The 24,527-nt window shown below is 31.8% G+C and overlaps 1 long non-coding RNA gene across 2 annotated transcripts in view; it reads right to left on the bottom strand.

The window, feature by feature from the left end:
- Nucleotides 1-958: 958 nt before the first annotated feature.
- Nucleotides 959-24,527, bottom strand: part of LOC140849779 (uncharacterized) — a 74,818-nt gene continuing 51,249 nt past the window's right edge. Inside the window, exons 4-5 of one of the 2 annotated variants that reach the window (XR_012131968.1) lie at nt 23,550-23,605; nt 21,523-21,777 (exon numbers count right to left, since the gene is read on the bottom strand). This is a non-coding gene — a long non-coding RNA (uncharacterized lncRNA). Of the gene's footprint in view, nt 1,144-21,522; nt 21,778-23,549; nt 23,606-24,527 lie in introns of those variants that run through there. The other variant, XR_012131967.1, reaches the window with a different exon arrangement.

Here is a 24,527-nt window from a genome sequence, read left to right on the forward strand (position 1 = left end):
TAAATGATTTATGTGTGACCAGGAAATTGGGCCAATAGCAACAAATGTAAAACATATTAAATGACCATATGAGTTTAATGAAGAATACTATGCACAATTTTACGCTCAAGGATATTCTGATGGTACACAATTTGAAGAAATATGTAGAGACAGATAGAGATAGACAGACAGTTGGGAATACAGATCTTGACATGGCCCTCATTTTCCTAATACCATTTTAATTTCCTAATTTCATTCTAATTGTCCTCATCATTTGAAATCATAATTTTCTGGCTTTATGATTCTTTCTGTAGCACAAACTAATACTAATCTATAACAGGAAATTTTCTTACCTCAATGAAATTTTGCTTCATAACACTATCTTATCTTTTATAAAAGACATAATTGTCTCTTATTAAACTTGAAAATACATTTTTATAAAGAATAAGAAAAACAACTTTATGGCAAGTATTTTATTTCTCCACACATCTGATAAAGTTTAAAATATATTTGGGCAAGATTTAAAATCTAGATCAATGTTAAAATTTAAAAATAAAATTGTCACATAATCATATTGGTCACTGTAGGCTATTGAACTATAACAGTTCTTTAGTAATCAAAACATTGTCTTACTTTCTCATAAAATCTAACATACAAATATGTATGTTTGGAAAATATATGGATATAATTTACATTGCCACATATTTTTTTAGTTCATTTTGACCTAAGTTGCAGAGATGACAGAGACTTTCTGCTCTTCTCCTTGCATGCATACTCATTTCTTCATTGATTTCTACAATGTTTTCTAATATTTTTATATGAGAGAGATTATAGCATACCCGTATGGTATAACTCAGTGGTGTAACATGACAAAATAAAGAATACCAGAGCTTTTGGTTGGTGGTTGTAATTCCTGTTGAACTAATTTTCATTTGTCACATAAATAAGATGTGCATTTAAAATAGAGTTTTTCTCTTGCATATGTTTATTATTTCTCTAGGGTTGTCATTCACAGACTGAGTGGCTTAAACAACAGAAATTCGTTTTCTCACAGTTCAAAAAGCCAGAAGTCCATGATCAAGGTGCTGAAGAGTTTCTGGTGATTATTCCTCTTCCTGGCTTGCTCGCGGCCAGCTTCTGCTGTGTCCTCACATGGCCTGTCCTCTGTGCATTAGTGGAGAGAAAGACTGTCATGGTGCTTCCTCTTCTTTTAAGAATGGCCGTCCTGTCAGATTAGGGCCTCACCCTTACAAACTCATTTAACCCCAATTACCTCCTTAAAGGATCTATCTCCAAATACAGTCACACTGGGGGTTAGGACTCCAATCTATGAATTTTGGGGGTAAGACAGTTTCATCCTAAACAATATATAGTAGTTTCCTTTATCTTCTGAAGAGGTGCTTTGTAAGCATTTCAAGTGTGGGTTTTGTTACTCTTCTTCTGCTATGTCATTTTTGTTACTGTGTGAATGTATTACCTTCAGCCCCCTAGGTGTAACCACTGACCTATAACAATATTATATATACAATGCATTTCTTCATAGGGCAAATTACACCATTTTAAGGTATTTTGGATTTATTTTTCCAAATGGCAAAATATAAATTGATGCTTTGTTGGCTCATTTCATGATTAATCATTTTTTAATGTGAAAATATAAATACAATCTAACCTGACATGTAACTAAATCATTGCTATGGTAATGCATCATGAAATATAATCATCAGCATCTTTTAAATCATTACTCCATTTATTAAATTTGATAGTACAATGTATTTCCATGTCTATTCAGTTATTAGTAGGTCAACTGCAGGTTTTCCTCTGCTGCAAGGCATATAGCAGTCAAAGAGGAATCACAGAGCTTTAACAATATTTCTAGTGTGACATGGGACTAAAATAATTAATATGACTCAACACTGTATTTTCACATTAAGTGAAATGCTAAAGTTTTGATTCTTGTATTACATCCTCCCAGTTCCAGATTACATTATGATAATTGTCCACCATATTATCAGTGAAACTGTTTCAAAATTCAAACAGTTATGTGACAGGCAGTGTTTACAGGACATCACTGTGACTCTCTCCTATAACTGTTTTGTTGACAGTATGATGCTTATCATTCAAGTCTATATGTACAGGGTTTCTGGAAGCTGGACTTATGAATATTTTCCTGTTATCCTTTTTTTATGGAAAAAATTAAACTTTTATTAGATACTTTGTTAGTATGATTATAATACCTTATGACCTATGGAGAATTATAGTGAAATTTACTTACTTTTATATTTTGTGCCAAATGTAACCATTTGACAATGATAGTATTGGACATCATTAAGTCAAATATTATTATAAGAGTCCTAGAGTTGAAATAGTTTTTAAATGTCATTTATTGAAATTTATTATCCCATGCACAATTTAACTCCATAATACCCAAGTATTATATTATGGAAAGAACAATGCAGTAGACATAAGGAGACCTGAATTTTAATTCTTTCTCTACAACTGATTATGATTAAAACATCAGGCAAAACAGTTAACTACTTTAAACCTCAGTAACTTCATTCATTATTAGTGTTGTTTAGTTTTCCAGCCCTCAGTAACACTAAACTTGGCAGACAAGATTTCTCTATATTCATACAAGTCAGCAGTACCCTGTTAAAACAGGGACAAACCTGGCTTAAGACTTTCTGTCATCCCTTCACTGCCCCATCCTCTTATTAAGCATCTCTTTTCCTTCCTCCTGCAAAGGGCCTATAATTATGAATACATCTTGGATTCTCTCTAAAAGGGACTTCTGGGGTTCTAAGAGTTCTTACCAAGATGTTTTCTATTCATATTTTGTAAGGATATATTTCAGATTAAAAGTATAGGGTGTTTATATGCATGCATTTCAATATCCCCTGAAATTCAATATCCAATATAGGGTGTATATGTGCATGTACCCAACTAAGTACATGTGATTTCAATATCCTCTAAAAAGTGATATAGACTATTAACTACAAAGATTATAAGGGATTCTATAAGAAGTTAAAGATTAAATTTTGTGGTTCATAAATATCTAGTGGGAACTTGACATATTTTAAAGGCTGCAATGTATAACTATCAATTGACTTTTCCAATTCTCTAGGATTAATTACTGTGAAAGTGAATTCTGTGGACATCAAATAGCATTTAGGAGAAGTCATTTCTTTCTTTGAAACATGTATAAATAAATGTATTTGGCAACACTAACCCAAATTGCATCTTTATGGAATGTTTGGCAGTAATCTTAGAAAAGATTATCCTTTGGAAATATTACTTATAAATTATACCAAAATAAGATGAAGCTTAAACATACCTTTTTCCTAAAGAAATATTAATGTATTCTTAACACTTTCACTGATACTTTACATGCTAAAATATGGTCAAAATAAAGCAAAATATACCAAAAGTTCCAAAGCTGAGAATAATCTAAATGTGGCATTAGTGTTCTCAAGGTGTTGCAAAAACTGCAGAGAAAATAAATCTAATATTGGACTCTGGAATTTTTATGTCATTCAATTGTGTATGTTTATTATATGTCTGTGTGTATTTGTGTGGGTGTATACTTTTCATAATGATATAAAGATAGTCAGCTTTTTAAAATAACAAAAATTGTAAGTCTCAAAATGAATGAATGAAATGGTACTCAAATGTAAGGAATTAACAGTTACTAGGGAATAGCAGGGAAACACGAGAAAATGAAAAGGACAGATACTGCTCTTAAGGCAAACTTATTGTGTGTAAGATGCTCAGGTGAGTAGAAAAATTCAACATTTCCTCATTTCCTGCTGAAAAGAGCACCTGAATGTAAGTGAAGGGCTAAGGAGGGACTAGACTATAATGCACACAGAGAGGAAGTGAAACCCAGAAGAGGAGGTTTTTCAGAAGGAGGAAGATGCAAGAGAACACTATGATCTTTATATGACAAATGTTGAAGAAAGATTAAAATCTAGAAAATGCCCAAATGAAATTTAATACAACTATGGAATATTCTTTTGCAGTGTCATCTTTCTTTAGAAGCAGTCACAATTTATCTCTTTCAAATAGAACATGTGTAAGATGCATGTCTCCTATTAATGAATCTCTCTATGACTGAATCTAATTATATGTATAATTTGTTAGGACTTAAGGTTAGTCAAAGATGATAAACTTTATGAATATTTAAGTAAACTCTGAGCCAAATATTACTATTTGTTTACAGTACTACATTTCCTTCTATACTTGGACACAAAGCTAGAGTGCATTTCTCAATCATTCTTGCAAGTAGGTGATGTCAGGTGACCAACACTGCAAATGAAATGCCAGCAGAAGTGATACGTACCACTTCCAGATTTAGCCAACAGAAATCTACCAGAGACTCATAAACTCTATTTTCCCTATCTTTGGTTAAATGTTGGAAAGGATCATGTCATTGCAGATGACAGAGCTCATAATGGAAGGAGGATGAGTCCATGAATGACTTTTCTGAACAGATATCCTCTGTTAAAGAGCATTAGACTGGCCCTGATGTAACTGTGTGAGATTTTGGATAATCCAACATTAAGATAATGGTGGTTTGCTGGTTAAAGCAATGACCTATTTAACAATGCATAGCCCAGGAGGAAGCAAGGAGATGAGGTCTTTGAAGTCTATCTTGTCAAGTACAGGAAATTGTAATTAGCAAATTGTAAAAATATTGTCAACTAGTACTATATCCTCTTCAAATGATGTAAATGGAAAAATAAATACTGTAGTCTGGCTTAAGTAATCTGGTATCTGAAAGCCATCCCTCTGGAGCAATTTAGAATAACTCTATTGTTTAGTTAATCCCCAAACCCATCATTTTGACTCGCTGCAGAGAATTTTGCAAACTAGAAGCAGAATGTGAGGGATTCAGTTTCTCCTCTTTTTCTCTGCTTGGCACTTGGGTACACACACACACACACACATGATTATTTGGAAAGTTTTGCTATTCTAACAAGTACACAACATAAGAAACTACATTTTGGGACAAAGTTGATAGCAGCCTTAATTAAAATGTGCACTTTAGAAAGAAAATAAAGACTTAAATGCATTTGATTTCTATCATGTGCATGGAAACAAAGCAGTACTAGTCCAAACTCCTTAAAATGGAAACGATATGGGAATGTCAGAATTCAGTACATATGGTTAGTGATGTCTTAAATTACACCTTTCTCATAACTCAATAAATTGTTTGCTCTTGAAATTTAGAGTTAAAATTCAAATGAAGAATTATACAAATAACACGATAGCCTTAAATCTAAAAAATAGTGAATGTATACAATGAAACAATTCTTAAGACTGAAGATGCTATTTAAAAATTCACAATGAGAAACTCTAGCGTTCTTCAAAACATTACATTTTCCTCAAGTTTAAAGACAAGCAAAAAGGAATTTGCCACAAATACTAAATATTCTGGCCATGTATTACATGACACAGGAAAACCAAACCTATAGCTCTCAAAACCAATTAATGAAATGGATTTACAAATGTAAGGAATAGCTACTCAGTTGTCACTTTGTCACTTGCTGTCCAAATCAAGTTAGACTGTTGCCATTTATTCTGACAAAATCTTTGATGTGTTCCTCAGTCAGTTGTGATCCTACTGCCAGATACTGAAACCTCTGTACCTATACTTTAATCATCATCAGAAGGGAGACATCACACAGCACAGACAATCACTGTTATTTTTTTCTCCAGAGACACGTATGATGATTACTTTTATTGAGAGTAAGATTTTATTTGGGGGTGAGCAGGAAGCAGTAAAAAAATAGGAAGACCAGAATTTTCTCCAAATGACACTATGGTTCTGTTTTGGAGTTGAAAGTATTAAACTTATGTCATCAAAAAGAAAATAGTTGTAAACTTAATAACTAAGTAAAACTAGAATAAAATAATCATTCAAGCAACAGTTAGCTGTTGTCTGATGATAGGTTACTTTACCTAAGCTTTTTCCCTTTGAGTAATGACAGCAAAATTAAAAGCGTTAAGTTCATTTACCTGTGTATCTTAGTATCTGAGGAATTGTTAGAAAAGATTCCCTTCTAGTGTGTGGGCTTGACAAGACAAACAGACTCTACAGAAAATTTTATTTAAGACAATAAATGTTTCTGAGATAACTTAAAAGTCTGCCATAATTTTGACCAATACACTCCAGAAAAATAGAATGAATCAATGTCAGTAACAATCAGAGCACCAAGAAAGTATGGCCTCAAGCTTGATCAACTTAGAAGTTCTGTAAAGGATGAACAAAGATATCTTAACACCTTTAATCATGCTAGTAAATCTAGTGTTATCTTTATTATTCTTATTATTATTCACGATTATGTCATTCTTAACCATCATATTTTTCATAGAATGGACATTCTCTAATTTCCTCAGCCAAAAAAGCCTGTCCATGTCAGTTTTTTCTCTCAACATTCAATTTCTGTAGGTTTCTTTGCTTTGTTAGTCTGAATATATTTTATATTAATTTACATGTTATGTATTATGAATTTATAATTAATTTATATATTTCATATGTAAATGTATATAATGTGCTATGCAGTATATAATGTACTGTCTTGTTGACTGTAGTAGTCCAAACAGCTGATAAAGCATCTGACACATAATAAGCAATCATTACTTGGTGGATGAATGAGTTAATACAATAAAGATGAGCTAAGTGAACACAGTGAAGCAAATGTTATGAACAAGTTCCAGCATTGTAAATACATGAAGTCACATGAAAACACTTAAATCAATTGAAAGGCCCTCTATTTCCAAATAACTACAAAACAAAGCCACTGTTTGCTGCATGCATTTTTAGTTACCATTTCTACCATTACTTATACGTGAGATATCTTATATTTTGCATAAATTCCCCTTCTCTCCCACATCATTCTTACTCTATACATAATTAATTCTTTCTTTCTTTATGACAATCCTTTCTTTCCTTTAACTCTAATAATTAAATATACTGCATTTTTTGTTCATTGTACCATTTACAACTTATTTGAAGAATACCATGAAAACATCAGTCAATACAATTTTCTCTTCTCTCCATTTCCTACTCCATTTAAAAGGGTATGAAATTAGCAAATGTTGCTACCATTATTTGTTTCAAAAAGCAGCTCATTCTACTATCTACTCAAATCTACCCATCAAGATTTGTTTTATCTCCATTTTGATTACATCTTACATCTGAATAATTTTTATGTATAATAACAGCTTCATCACACACAGCACACAGTAATTATTTGGTGAGCCTTATTTTTCTTTTCCTACTTGAATTTATTTCTCATGTTAATTTTTCCTTTTGAGAAAAACATACATAGTAAAGATTATGTTCAATTTTTTGACAATTACTATTTTCTTTATTTGTAAATTGTATATCCATAATATATTAGAAATGGTTCTCATTTCTTATCAACACTAAATATTTTTCTAAATTTCTTCTCTATTTAAATTTTTCCTACCAGTCTCCAATGACTTATCACATATGCATAAATCTGTATAAGGAGTATTGTTTATATCTTACACCAAATACAAACATATATACACACATATAGGCAACTTATGGAAGAATCTCAAGGGGAATGACTGACATATAAACAGTATTAAATGTAAATTAAAAATAGAACTTCTAATAACCATTCAAATTAACACAAATATTTGTTCAAATCTAAATACATCCAAAATTATTACACAGACCATATCCTTTCTCATTCATTAAATTCTGATAGTAAAAGGAGACATATCAACTTTTATAGAAGCAGTTTTCATACATCCCTCTTCCAGCCAATTCAGGTAAAATACAGTTGTTATCCATATGTAAGAAAATTATTTATTTTATATTACTGTTAGTAAATAACTAAACATGTCTCTGAAAGAAACTATACTGGGATTTAATTCATGTAGATTTATTATTCTGGTCAAGATACTATACATGAGATTACCAAGTATTTCCTAACTAGAGGACTAAGTTTTCTAATCTGTTGCATAGGAGAAGTGATAGTCATACAATCTATGTGACTCTGCTTTACCCTTATTCTGGAAAAGTGACAGATACTTTGTTTCAACTGCAGGACTCCTTTCAAAGACCACAAACAGAAAGCAGTCTTCAATATGACAGTGAAATTGCAGCATCATTTTCTCTTTTATTTAATAAAGTTCCAGTAGGCAGAATTTCTTGACAATCATAAAATTGTTTTTTTTGTATCTTTGAATTTGAAACTGTTGAGTGACAGTATAGAAAGATAGTTGCCAGCCAATGAGATACATTTTACCTGTCAAAACTATTTTATAAGCTTTAGATAAGGAAATATCAATGATTTGGACAAGTTAATAAAAATAAAAATAAAAATTTAACTCAGAGTACTTTTCAATGAATATATTGTGCAAGGTGACAGAATAAGTAACATTACATTAAAAGTCTAAAACAGTACATGAGTCTCAAAAATATCTTTGAAATTAAATTAATAAAATTATAAATATATATATATGTATAGGCATAGAGATAGAGGTATAATCCTGGTTATTTTCCTGAAAAACATGCCAGAACTTGAGAAATCAGTGTGTAAGAATGGAGAGTACCCCAGAAATGCATTGGGCTGGTATGGCCATCAGTAATGGCCATTATATTCAAGGGCATGTAATGAATTTAGATATATTCTTACTTGTATAATTAAATAAAAGCTTCATTGTCATGTATGAGTATGGCAGAATCTCTCAGGAATAATAGCAAGAGGTTAGTCATTTAATAAGTAAAAATCACATTCTAGAATAGTTTATCAGGATCAAATGAGAACACAGCCACTAAATCTACTATTCATGATATGCTAAAATTACTATACTATGATCTTTGTGGGGTTTTATTTTTTGTATTTCCCAGCTATGCTATATGGAGAAGAAATTATAACAAACGTTTTTGTCAGATATTTCTATCATTTTTACTTTCAGTGGTTTACAAGGAAACCTGACATTGCTTCTGGGAGAAAAGGGAGATCTATCAATTATACTGGTCAACTACTCCTATTCAACATAGAAATTCTGTTCTACAGGAGATTTACTTAAATGGTTTTACCAATAAACAAAAAAGGAAAAAGGAAAGAGAAAACAAAAGTGAAAAGTAAATTAAAGAAAGATGAGTAAAGAAAGAGAAAATAAAAGGAAAGAAGTAAAGGAAAAGTTGCATTAAACCATGTCTTGTGGTTTCCATAGTTCATGTCCCAAACATTATTTTGTAAAGTCCAGATCTTCCTGGACACAAAGGAAGATGCAGTGAAGAGAGCAATTTATCTTCAAGTTGAAATTATTTTCATCAAATATTAACAAGTTATTTTAGTTCTGAAGTTTCATTTTCTACTTTGGTTAAAATAAATTTCCCAAAAGGATTGTTATATGATAAAAAATACTGCAACAAAACTGATGTGCTATAGATAATCAATAACTGTCTAGATCTTTAAAACAGTGAAAAGAATTCTGGACTTACATCATAATGTCTGGCTTAGATTCATGGTTCTCACTCTTAATTATAGTCTAATTTGAATAATTCATTTAATTTTCTTTACCCAGGTGGGTGATTTATCAAATTTGAATAACCCTACCAAATTTACATCACCTTGATATTTTGAGGACTGACCAAATGGCCGTCAAAGTAATGCAAGTGAATGTACTTTATTCACTGTAATGTGCTCTATAATGCAAGAGATAATTATAAAAAAGCTCTCATCTCAACTGTGTGCATGAACTTCTTATGCCCTAATATCTTTTGGCCAGGAGCCTACTTTACTTTCAGCATAAGTTATAGCTTAAAAACAATAGTTAAGTCATGGATATTTTGGTTATTTCAAATCTTCATTTTACAAAAATAAACTCTTTCTATCTACTAACATTCCTTATTGAATAAGTGTTTACTTTAACTTATTTCCTATGTCAGTTTAGCAGTACTTGCCAAATCAATATCAAGATAAAAAAATTTGGCTATGAAAATGCTCATAAAACTTCAGTGTCTTTCAGTGTTCCTGTAGTCTATTCACCTAAGCTAATCCTTTTTGTTAATTTATGTGATGTGATTTCTTGAAGTTAGTTATGGATCATTAGTAATAATTGATCTTTGATAAATAATAAGCTATTTGATGGTCGCTTCAAATTCATTTTTTTGTCAATAGCTAAATAATAAATTTCTTAAGGGAATTGGGAATTAGATTATAACTAGCTTTTTGTTTTCTTCAGTAGTCTTAAACAAATGAAGCTGAATAGAGTTGAATTGATGGAATCCTTCTGCAAGTAATAGTTATTTATCTTTAAATGTTAAAGAGAACATCCAATTGAAAGATTTTTTTTTAGATACTTTATACTTTATCTTGTTTTATAATCAACTCAGTCTTTTTAATTTCTGGGTAATTGGTATAATACTTTGTTTTTGTGGTGATCCTTTAAAACAATACCAATAGAAGGTTTACAACAGTAATTTAACAGCATATTGAAAAAGAGAATGGGTATATCAGACACCAGGACAAATAAATTCATTACTTTCTGATACATGATTTTAAAAAATAGTTCCTGAAGACTTTGATTCTAATTTCCCTGTTTTCAATATTTAATACATAAATAGGCCTGTTATTCTTCACTGTAGTAAAAATATGATAGAAATTTTTTAATATACACTTTCCTAAATTAGGGAAAAAATGACAGTATGTAGAACAATAGTATATAGATGACTAAAATATGGTCAGCTTTTTCAATAGAAATTACAAAATATATGCTTATAAAAATATATTCCATGAGCTAATATTGCCCTTATTTTTCAAGGATATTTGCATTTTCAAAATCTTCAATACCATGCCAAAAATATATAAAATACAGTTTTATAAAAATATAAAATGCAATTTAAGTGCCAATATAAAGCCTGAAAAACAAGTTTATTCAGATCACATATTCAATTATTTAAGAAAATGAATCAAAATATTCTCCTATTCAGTAAACATTAAATAGTAAGTTAACTTTAGCTAAATCTGTATTAAATACAGAGAAGCCATCAGCAGTCTTGATAGAGATGTAGAAAGCTACTTGCAAAATAAAATGATTTCTTATTGCTTTTCTAGATGCTGCAAATACACCATGTTGTTAGTAGATGCATGAGCACAGTGGTAGGTAGCAGTATTTATTCCAAACCCCTCCACTCTCTGCACCTGTCATGTCATCTCTGTGGATGGAGTATATGCCCTTGCATCACAGACCACTGGGATTTTTCATGAGAGTTGTTTGGCCAGTGGAATGTGAGCAGAAGTAGCAGAGCACCGTTTCTGAGGATGAGTCTTAAAACACATGAATTCTGCCAGCCTTTTTTCTCTTCTGGCATTTATCATAAGAAGTCCATGCCATGAGGAGCCATTGACCCTTCAGCATGGGTCACAGAAAAAGAAATATGTGTATAAGTCTCAAACATAACCTGTGATCGGTAGTCTGGAGAAAATCCAAGCTGACCTCAGAGGGCACTCAAATCTACAAATCATTCATAGACTAGTGAATAAGAAAGCAAAAAGCCTTCTGCTAAAAGATCCACATTTGGTGGTTGTTAATTATGCAGCATTATCACTACAAAATTTTTTCTATGTAAGAATTATTTTATAAATTGAGAATATGACAAGAGAATGAGTTTTAGAATGTCTGGCTGGGTGCTTTAATGGAATTTGCTGGGCAACATTGTATTGGTAGAATCACAGTTGATGAAGGCAGTGATTCACAACTATGACTACATATTAAAATTAACTACCATGCTTTATAAACAACAACAAAGAGGTAAAGATTTATACCCACAAATCCTGAATTGATTGGTTTGAGTAGGATTCAGATAGTTTGTTTTTGTTGTTGTTGTTGATTATTTTCCAGATGCTTTAATTAGACAAGCAAGACTAGGAATTTCTGGCCTCTGGATTTGAGATCTTTAGGCATATAAATTCATTTTTATCAATACTTTCTGAATTTATCAGAAATTGTTTTTATGAGCTAAATTCATGACAAACACTTACTGAGCAAGATACTAATTCATTGAGTTTCATTTAAAAAAATACTTATGCCAATCTCATAGGCTTGACATTGATAAGCATCATAGCCAATTAATTCTTCTCTCACTAGTACATTTGTCACCTATCTGTTGTCTCAACTCCAGGTAAGTGACAATTTTCTGATCTCTCCATTTATGTAAATTAACAGTAATCTAATTCTAGTTAAACGTATTATTACTGCAAAATTATCTTGAGTGGCTGCTTTGGTTTTTCTTATGAAAAACATGAAGGTCTAGGAGTAATTTCTTTTAAGTACTTCACAAACTTTGTTGAGAAGAAAAGACCATTTTTCTAATTTGCGCTTTCCATCTTTTAACAAAAATTATTTAAAACTTTAATTATGCCTTCTGTTTCGATTCTCCTCTATACCTCAAAATATTGTGATTTAACACAGCAACAACTGATTATTATTTCTTATGGTCCTGTTTTCTCCAGGGGTTGCTCTGCTCTCTGTGGGGCTAGATGGAGCTGCAGTCATCTGGAGGTTCAACTAGCTGCAACATTTAAGATGACTCCCCTCCAAGCCTGGCTGGTGTTATTGACTGTCAGTTGTGAGTTCAACTGGGTCTTTCCACAAGAGTGTTTCAGTGACCTACTTTGAGCTCTCCTCTAGGACAAGGCTTTCCACGAGCAAGGCAGCTAGGTTCCAAGAAGGATTCTACTAATAGCAAAGATGGAAAATGGTATCTTATGGTCCACTATTAGAAACTTACACAATAACACTTCTGCATTCTCTTGGGCAAAGCAAATCACAGGGCCCATCCAGATTCAAAGGACAAGAAATAGGTTTGATTTCTCTATGGGAAGAGTGACAGAGAATTTGCAAGAATGTTCAGTCCACTGCACTTACTGGAAGTAATATTCTATTTTACTGAAATATAAGCTCCCACAAGGTTGGAGCAAAATAACTTTATTCACTATTTTCCTAGAAGAGTAATGCTACATAAGAGACACTTAACGAATATGTGCTGAATTGAATTTTTTAATATATAAAAATAATTTAATGTATTGGCATTGAAATTACTGTTTAAATTTTAAAGTTATGATGTTCACTTTCACATCTAAGTACCACACAATGTTACAATTTATGTAATATAATATCTAGACAACAAAATCCACATATGCAGAGTTTGAGATATTTCAGACAGCCACAAAATAAACTGTAGTTTTTGTCTTTCTATTTTCAATTAAAATAGATATGTTATATAAGTTAACTAAATAAACAAGACTGGACGAACACTGGCCAATTTAATCAAGAAATAAAAATATATATAAGACAATAAAAAGTTTTGAAACCTTTCTGATTGTTGTTAATATGCAACCATAAAATAAAACTGACCATATTTTGGTTTAAATAAATACATATAAATTTATAAAAGAGGTTTAAAAACCTGTGTTTTCAAAAACACAAAGTAAACCAAACCAAAAGAGATTACTATTTTTGATATTCATCAATTGTTTTAATACTTTTGCTTGCAATTTGTATATCAGCAATAAAGAAATGGGTCTTTGTTTTGTGCAGTTGTGAAAGTCATCTACTATAATTGTGTAATGCCTAACTTTTGATGTATGTGTTCGTAAATAGCCCGGGGTTTAGATAAACATTTGCTATTCATCATCATAAGAAATAGGACCATAGATTTATAAATGTATTCATAAAGCAGAGCTGCAAAAGTCATGGGTGAGTAATTTAAAAAGGTATTTGTTCTCTCTTTATTGACTACCATCTTCCATATACACACAGTTCTCATGATTGCCTATTTCAATTTTCATGAGAATGTAAACAAAGAGATAATGAAATATAATTGATCATTATATGTATCACTACTACATCTTACAATAAACTATGATGTGTAAAAAGAGGCAAACTTCCTCTAAGAACTGGATATATGCAATTGCCTTTTAAAAGCAAAAATGACAATCTCAGTTTTAATGTTTTGTGCTTACCAGTATGCAAACACTGTTTCATAACCTCCAATATGTTACTTCTAAAACTGCAGACAATAGCAACAGGTAATTTTTTGCAGAAAAAAATACTAAAATTAGCTTTATTTTGTTTTTTTGCCTTGATGTACTGAAACTTATATATATGTGTATATATATATATATATATGCAAATTTACACGCATGCACATACTTATATACGTGTATATATACATACAAAAGTATTTATACTTGTATTTACATATATTTACAAACATGCAATGAAGAAATATTCATACCTATAGATACTTATCCCTGTAGAAACTTACATAGAAACATACAAAGAATCCACTTTTAGAGATAATAAGAAACTATTTTAAAAAATTCCTAATGTATACACAATTAAATCAATGAAACTGCATCAACATTTGATGGAGAGAGACAACGTTAACATTAACATTTAATTAACATTAAACAATGCAAATATTGGAATTAGGGGTTGGAAAATTTAAATTTCTTTATCAAATAGAAATATCCATTCACATCTCTGCAATTTGATAGGAGTTACTTAATAGGGTTATAGTAAGTATCCACTTGTCATGTGTGTTGTGCGATAAAGAATCTTTCAAATTTTAAAGTTAAAATATATATGTATAAAGCATTATTTATAAAATTATATATAACATCTATATATTTATATAAGACATACATATAAACCATATATATGTGTATATGTGTGTATATATTATACATCATACATATATTATACATTTATATATATATAACACATTTATCAGACAACTGAAAATTGACCAAATGAATCCTAAGTTAGACTACATGTATATGGGAAAATGTTTGATATACACACAAGGCTACTCACCAAAGTCCCTTTCATATCTCACAGTGACCAGCAAAGATTCACCAGTAACAATAAATATTAGTAGTACTGGGATTCAGAGAAATGGAGCATATTTTAGTTTTAATTAAAATTCTTCCTTATTGGGCTTATTATAGGATATTTTAAGAGCAAAATACTTCTACTCTTCATTTTTATTCTTGTATTTCTACCTACATGTTACTTTTTGTTTCATTTTGGGAAACTTTGCTGTACTATCTGACATCACAGAAATACTATGTTGTTATTTTCTAATATTTGCCATGTAATTAGACTTATTTATCATTTGGGACTATTTTTTGTTTGGTAAATTCCAGTTAAGATTGTGTGCAATACTCAGAACATGTTTTCAATTCCCTAGTATTTTAAGACATGCTAACATCTTGACCTGAATCTCTGCTAGAATTCTCTTCCAAGTACAATTAAACAGGAAATGTAAGTAATTATCTTGATAAGTCAGGTACAAATTTGAGCTCTTCTGGATCAGTCCTCCAAGTGGAGTGCTCTGTAATGCACTGCATTTATATTTAAAGTCAAGAATCTTTGTGAAATGACCATAGTTCTTTTAAATGTTTGAGCTATCCAGGCCAAATGCTTCATCTTAACAATCTTGAAAATATAATTTATTCCCTTTTATCATAATTATATAAATGTTCAGACCAGAAGTCATTTGATAAAGTAATTTGATGAATTTGTAGAAATGTTACAGCAAAATAACACTGTTTAGGTTCATGATATTTATAATAATAAAGGAAAAAAGCTCCATCAGAATGTATTAAATTGTTGTCCTCAAATTTCATATTCTTCATTTCACCAACAACATTATTGAAAAACATAAGTCCCATTATACTGAAATTTATACAATTTGTTAGTTCATGTATTTTTATAAACATTCTCCATTTTCTTATTGTTACAGAGTAAATTTTTATTAATTCTCAGTTGCCATTATGAAAACCTTGTGTACTCCATAAACTATTTCTGTACCTTAACAAATACATGTACCAGAAAAGAATCATTAATCCAATACAACTATAAATAAATCCAAGTGAAGGAATTAATTAGAATGATAATAAATGAATAACCATTTTGCTCTTTGTAAAGTTGTTTTTTAAACATAGTAAAAACAATACAACATACTTTGGTGTATAAAAAAAGAAATATAATGAAAGAAAATAAAGATGTGAAGTCAATAAAAATCACGTAAAATATAATGAAGTAAGCACTTTCAGAGCAAGGAAAGATATGATTTACATATATATATTTAATATAGTCAAAAGCTGAGTACCTATTGCTTCAGGATTGGAATGGGATTTATTTAGGGCACCAGAGAAATTTATTAAATGGCTTTGTGTGCAAGAAACTTAAGATCTAAATTTTTAAGGGAAGACATTTTAAGATGCAGATGAAGTATTTCAGAATGTAATTTCATTAATTAAAAAAAAAGCAATGGTTGTATTTTTGTACATGCAACTCAGTAATTGTCTGTAGTTCCACAAATATTCACTGAACATCAGCAGCATGCAAGGCAGTTTTACGGTGTTATGCCAGTCACCTGATATGTATGTGGGATGCATGAAAGACACAGTCCCAGATCCTTCAAGGGTTCAGATCCAATATAAACCCATAACCAATTAAAATGCCAGGGCAGCCCAGAGGAAAGATCCCAATACAAAGTAAAGGAGAGCATTCAGGGAGGCTCCACAGAGAAATAATGTTTAAATTGAGGCTTCAAAGAATGAAGAGAATTTGACTAGAGGAAGACTCCAAAGTGGCAGGCATTAGGATGTGAGCATACCAAGGGCAGCACGGATGCTCAGGAAATTGGACTGTTGACTGGGAAGGATAGAGGAAAGAGAGAAAAATCCTTAAGAGACAAAAAATGAATGCAGAATTTGCAATCAATGCTACAGGGAGTTTATACACTTAATGCAGAAGCCAATAGAAAGCCAGTAAATGTTTTTAATCACATGACAAGAAACTAAGGTAACTGCACCTCAATTTTAGAAAGTTTACACTGAGGTGTGGGAAATAGATCACAGGTGTTCATTACTAGAAACCATTGCAATCTTCAGGTCAGAGATGATGATGGCCTGGATTAGGCAAGTAACAGTGGCAATGAAGAGATGTAGATTTATTTAAGAACTATTAAATGTATATGATTACTAGGTCTATAATACTCAAATACTTGTATGTTAAGTATTAACAGCTGTGTTTTCTGAATATGCTATTTGTAGCTTATTAAAATATTCATAGGAAGTACATGTAGCCACATAATTTTAATTTTGTTATTTTTCATATATAAGAACTGATCAAAAATTATTTTTACTTTTTTTTTTTACCTATTGGAAGAATTTCACTTAAAATTATAATTAGACAGTGATTCACAGTTACTAGAAGATGAATAATCTGAAATATTTTAGATGTTATACTATCATAATTATGTTATAAGCTGTTATTTCCTGTTAATGTGCATGTACTTATTACCAAATGAGAAAGCTGCCTCATCCTTACTTAGAGGATAGGAAAACTTCTGCTCACATTTTTTTTCTGGTATATTCCCTAAATACAGTGGTTTGGGGAGATTCTGACCAATTTAATTTCTGTTACTATTTTTATATTTGTTAATACTATTGTTACACTTTCCCTAGGATTACAGATGTTGGGGCTGAGTCCGTTCTCCTCAGGTCTGGTCCCTGCCTCAGCAAAGAATTGAAAGGCAGAGGCGTCATAGTAAAGCAGAATGAGTTTTATTTGAATATCCTCCAAAGGACGAGAGGGCCAGAGTAAAGGTAGACAAAGGTAGGCTGCTTACTATGAGGCTTGTTTTATGGGGTTTTTGGCAAGGCAGCGAAGTCCCTGACAGACATTCTTTGGCTTTGGGGACTTGATCTGATTGGAGGATTAAAGACAAGGACATGTGCTGACACTTTTCTACCAGGAATTTTTGTCATCTGGGCAGTGCCTGTGCTCTTCAAAACACTCTAGGTCTCTGGGGCTTCATTTAATTACTCCTCTGAGCCATCTCTGGCTCTCTGGCTTCATTTGATTAACTCCCTGAATTCGTGGTCTGCCCCACCTTCCTTTCATCCCACTCAGATCTCCCTTTCTGTCTAACACTGAGACTATTCTTTTTTTTTCTTTTTCACCTAACCATTATACACATCCTATCCATATATCTGCACTTAAGCTGAATGATACGGGTCACACTACAACACCAGTGGGCTCCAAGTAATGGAAGAGCACACTGGATGTGAAGCATTTTGCCCTAATGGATCATTCCACATTCACAGGAGAAAATGTCTTTTGTAATAAAGAAAAATATATCCTACCATGGGACTGCACCAACTTCATGAATAAGGAAATCAGATGCAAGTCTATTTATTTATATAAATATATTATGCTTTCTACTTTATGACTAAGTAAAAGAGTGAACTTTTTAACAGGTTCCCTGGGCACTCATAGGCATTGGCATCTTTACCATAGAAATAGAAAAAAGAAAAAACAGGAAAGTTGACTATAAAAATTACAATGAATGATGATGCTTAATTAAATGATAATGTCCTAGTAATCTTATTGACTATTACTTAAATGTCTTTGTTATGGCTATTTTTATTTATACTTATATGAATTTCTCTTTCTCACCTTTCTTTGGAGGAAATGTTCCAATATAGAAATTATTTATTATTCAATCCCTTTAAAATCTCTGTATAAGCCCTATAAGTATATTTTGATACCCATAGAAAATATTTCTCTGTTTTTTCTATACACAACTGATGTATAGAAAGATAACTTGGGGAAATGAGATCATCTTGTGTTTAGCTTGTATTTTTAAAAGATGAAATTTTTCTGAAGTATAGAACTTCTTAACATAAGACCAAGACATTTTCTATTTTCTTGAAAAGACAACTTTAATATCTAACTCTATAACTTGGACTTAATTTGTGATAATACATACCAAATTACAAAAGAAATAATGTGAGACAACTGAGTTACCTAATGCTATGTATGAGACAGATAAACAATGTGGAAAAGTTTAGGTTTTAGCTTAGTGATGCCTGAGTTTGAGTTATGGTTCCACCACTTACTGGCAGTGGGACCTTGTATAAGTACGACCCTCAAGACTTCTGTGCATAAGGTTATTTTCTCAATTTTTAAAATGAGAGAAATAATATATGGGATATGTTTTAGAGTTAAATTAATGCTTTCAAGTAAAGTGTCTGATCTAATTTCTGGCACCAAAATATGTTAGTTCATCTTTTTCTTGACTAGAAAGATTATAATAAGTTATTTATCTATAAATCCCCTGGAATAAGAACAACTTTTCTTTTGAATTATCAGGCAATTAAATTATACATGAATGGTCAATCATAATTTTAGCTCTTTGAATTGACTGCTTAAAATTTCTTCTGGAGAGATGAATAAGCTTATAGCATATTATTTTTGCCTTGAAATTTTGCTTTTAAGCCGTGGGATATATTTTAATTATCTAAGAATTATTAAAAGAGCAGACATAATATCAAGAGAGATATTGCAAAGATTGTGCTAAATCACAATATGTAATAAAAATAAATGAGTAAATAAGTAAGCCATAAAATAAGTAGAGTCTAACAAATTTCTCAATTTTCTTATAATAGCTAAATGAATTCTTGACATATAAAATTTTATTTGCTAAAAGAGAATCACAACTTATCCTGGTATTCAGGAATATTGACCGACCTTTTGCCCAATCTACTTGTATTATTTTATTACCCAATGTTCCAGCCCTAATACCTGGTCTTTTGTCATATGTGACTATAAACTGACACACCTCATAATTTTTGTCCACTTTTGCCTATATCTTTGGACCTTGTTCACGTGCTCCTTCTGAGAAATGTTCCCAATATCTTTCAAAATTGTGGAATTTTAAAAATATGACCCTAATATTTTGGCACTCCTCCTATTGGCAAGTGAGGTTTTTGCCCCCCTTCTGTAGTATGTAAGTGAGCCTTGTGATTGCTTCAACTGAGTTTAGCAGTAATGATTCTATGTGATTTCTCAGGTCAGCCATGAAAAGTTATGCTTCCATCTGGTTCTCTTGAAACCTTCACATTTGGCATGCTCTCCATTAAGATGCTTTCTCCTAGACCTATGAGCCTACATGACCAATAAAGAGGGAGAAGCCATGTGTAGCAGCTCCTGTCAACAAACCAGGATGAGCAAACTTTCAAGTCCTCACATTTCATTTCCCAGATATGTAAGTGAAGAAAGCCCTGGGGTGATTGCAGTTCAAAGGCAAAGGACTCCTCCAAAGCCCTGTACTTCTTCCTAGCTAAAGCCTTAGACACCATGGAAAAGAGACAAGCTATCCTGGCTGGTCCTCCTTCTCAAGATATGGGCCTCTATCCTCTTGAGAGACACATTTTCCCTAAATATTTTCATGTTTTTGCAGGGTCCAGGCCTTGTGAGCAAAGGGCAAGGCAGCAACAATGTTTATATAACAAAAAGCCTTGGGAGCTGTAGAGAGTCTCTTAAAATAGAAACTCCTGAGAAATTTAGAGATGTAATGAACTTTCTTTCCCTTTCCTGGAGACATTTGCTTATATTCCAGCATAATGAATCCCCCTTTCCTACCCTCCCTGCAAAGAGATTTGATTAATATGTAATTCCTCTCTTTCTGGAGAGGAAGATGGGTAAGTATATCAGCAACTCCTATACAAACTCCTTAATCTCAGCTTTGGGGTTTCTCCCTTGGTACACAAATACACTTCATGTTCAGATAGCATTTGGCTGTCATATTGTTCCATGGGGTTGGGGCTCTGGCTCCAGCATTTTGCTGTGAGTAATCAGCTGTCTATTTCTCTGATCCAGAAAGTCTTGTGTCTACTGCCAACATTATACATACACACGCTCTGGCAAACTTCTTTGTTTGGAAATAAATGTGAGTTTGAGGGATTTGGGAACTGATCAGGGAAATAGGACCTCGAGGTGCAGTAGCACATAGAAAGCCTTATTTGGGTGGTATTTTTGACAGGTTTGTATGGAGGGGGAATCAGGTGGTGTTTTTTGCATGAGGCCTTCCAGAGGGCTTGGCTTGGGGTTCACTACCCAGAAAGGGAGGAAGGCAAGGGGACTCATAGAAGGGAAGGAAATCTGAGAAGGGGCTCATATGTCTGCATGAAGTCTCTTAACATGGTGGGGAGTCTTTTGGTCAGAGAATTCTGAAGAGCAGCAGTTGATCAGGGTCATTTCTAGTCCCAGGGTTTAACTTATCTTTGGCTAGAAGATCTTGTGCAGTTTCATAGAATATGCAAAGTAGGAAGTTTCAAAATGACCAAAATATCTGCTTAGTTGGGCTATATTTAAACAAATGGGTGGATAAAAAATTTCCCTGTGGCACTGGCAGGTTTTTGAGCTAATGGGTACCGGTCTACTAAGGAGTAAACACAGGGCCCAATATACAGGCATCTCATTGGCAGGTGGATAACATATCAGACCTTCCATAGTTTCTGACCTAACTTGAACCTGGGGGGACCTTAACTTACTTGAATAACCTTAACTTGAATCTGGGTGAACTTGTGTTTGGTCTGACCAATAGAAAATAGCAGAATCAATGTCATGGGACTCAGACACTAGGCAAGCAAAGGCTGTGCAGCTTGGTCTCTTGGAAAGCTTGCTCTGCTAACCCTCCCACTCAGAATCTCCGTCTCAGAACCAGTCTACACTGTGAGAAGCTCAAATCAAACAGAGAAGCATTGATGGCAGTTCTAGTTGAGTTCTGATTTTGAGATATGTCTGCCAGCAAGTGAGTGGGGAAGCACCAGATGCTCTACCCCTTGGCCATTTGAGTGTTCCAAGCTGAAGCTTCATAAATAATATACTGAGGAGCAGAGACAGGGCATCTCCATCGTGCTTGTCTGAATTCTTGCTTCACAGAATCTGTGAGTATAATAAAATGGTTGCTTTTTAATACACCAACATAGATGTGACCGATTACACAGCATCAAACAACTAAAAAAAAGAAGATAAAATCATATCATTCTTGTGAAGCTTTGCCTAAGAATTCCTTTCAAATGTGCTTTCTAACAGTTTTTAAACTTCTAAAGTACCTGTGGTTTCAACAACTATGGTTTAATATTATGGTTTCTATTTAACATGTGCAAATGCCAAATATCCCTGTTTATAGTATATATTCTTAGAGGGAAGGCTGTATAAAATAGTTTCTTTCATTGAACTGTACCTGTACTAAATTTTAATAGTGTGATACTGAATTTTAATAGGTTAATTCAAATGAAAGGAAATGACCAGAAAATGCATAGAAAATACTGCATGGAAAAATGAAGATAGAAAAATTAAAAAGAGTACTGAAAAATATGATAATTTAATAACTGAATAATTTAATGCATTAAGTAATATATATTTTGATGGCATTAAGACAGTTTTTTAAAAACACATTAATAGTATATAAAAATACAGAATAATGAATTAAGGTCTGGGGTGATTTTAAACACTACTTCCTTTTCATGGCACATTATAAGGTTTAAAATGATATCTAGTTAGCTTTGGAATATGCAGCCATTTAAAATATTGCAGTTTCTCACAGCTAGTAAATAGCAGAAATAGATATGTAACACAGCTTTGAACTCTAAATTCATCCTTTTAGTTTTACAAACTTAGATACTTCAATGCTCAAATTATTTTGGTTACTTGATTTGCACTTAAAAATAAATGTTACTTTCATTCTTTATTAAAAGTTTTGAAATTCAGAAAATGATAGATATATTTTAATATTACAAAATGTTTGAAAGAAAATAAATAGTGAAAGACTTCAATATACTATCAATATTTAGGAAAAAGGGTGCTTTGATTAGGCTTTCTATTATTTTTATAATACTCCCCTTTTGAATCTGTCCTAATGTTTGTTTGTTTGTTTTTTTGATTTGTTATTTTCCCTCAGGTACATTTGCACTCTAAAATTTTCTTCCTTTCTGTTTGCACAATTAATGAAAAAGGTATTCACTGGTCCATTTAAATAAATCTCCTTTGAACTCATATTACATTAAATGGTGGCTCTTTTAAGTAAGCCATCCCCTTGAATTCAAAAGGGAGTACAGATAGATTAGGCCTTTTTTCATTTAGACTCTATTGACCTGATTCTACTATAATGTGTTTTCATAAACACACATCTGTTGTTTATCATGAAGAACTAAAAGTGTATTATAATTAGAAATCTGGCAGTAATTTATTTGCTCCTTAACCACCTGCTTCAGACAGAATCATATTATCTTGTGATATAACATTCTTTTATTACAAAAATAAAGTATATATATAAAAACATTATTATTCCATGTTTTGAAATATATCTCAGTTTTAGCATGATTCTTATTTTTAATAATTATTTTTTTATAACATTGGTGATTATCTTGCAGGTAGAGACTGTTTTACAAAAATATTCTTTTATATTAATGGTGTCTTAATTACAAACAAAACAACTATCTTGGCCAATAAGAAATCCCACTTATTATTCCCTAAAATTACATAATATATCTCTCTCTTAAAAATACTGTTTCCTTCTTTTATTAAATGAAAAACTTATTATTTACTTTAAGACAAATGATTATGATTCTACCTTTTCCACTCTGAGTATAATCCATTGCTAAGTTAAAATATCAAATGTTAATGATTATATTTATAGATAGAATTGACATTACCTATTGAGTTGGTTTGCATTTAAGATGAATCACAGAACTGGTAGACTGAGCACATGCTTCCAATACAAATGTATCAGCAGATCAAAAATAAAAAGAAATTGATATTTCGAAGGTAAGGACAGGTTCAAAATTTATATAACTAATCTGTAATATTGTTTGCAAGCCTTGGTAAAAACATAGAGAACAAATTTGTACAGTTAAAATTCTAATTGATACAATATTTGCATCTTTACTAGATATTGTTACCTGACAAGCAAATAATGTATAGCTATACAGAGATGCAAAGACATTTTTGGAATTCTCTTTGAAAGACATTGCAAGTATATTTGAGAAGATACATTGGATAAATCAAAGTTTCAGAACTTTAGAATTCAAGAATTAAAATAATTAAATGGAAGAATTCAAATAATTAAATTCAAATAATTAAAACTAGATTATGTTATTTCCTATTTGAATCTAATTTGACATGTGGAGGTGAGCATGCAGACAAGAAAGCTTCATTAGTGGGAAATGAGATAAAAGTCATAGTTAAATAAAAGTATATTCATAGACTGTTTTCCATGTATGATTTCATCAGGTATTTGTGAAATCATCTGGTATTTGGCTTTCTCCACCTGGCTTATTTCATTTAGCATAATATCCTCTAGGTCAATCCATGTTGTCACAAATGGCAGGGATTCTATCTTTCTAATGGCTGAGTAATATTCTATTGTATATATGTACATCTTCTTTATCCATTCATCTATTGGTGGACACTTTGGTTGCTTCCATATCTTGGCTACTGTAAATAATGCAGCAATAAACATAAGGGTGAATGTATCTATTCGAATCACGGATTTCATTTTCTTTGGGCAAATTCCCAGAAGGGAAATTACTGGACTGTATGTTATTTCTATTTTTAGTTATTTAATGAACCTTCATACTGCTTTCCACAGTGGCTGTACCAATCTACCTTTTCTCCACATCCTCTCCAACACT

Source organism: Manis javanica, chromosome 5, assembly GCF_040802235.1.
Source record: "Manis javanica isolate MJ-LG chromosome 5, MJ_LKY, whole genome shotgun sequence".
In the NCBI taxonomy this organism is placed as follows: Eukaryota; Metazoa; Chordata; class Mammalia; order Pholidota; family Manidae; genus Manis; species Manis javanica.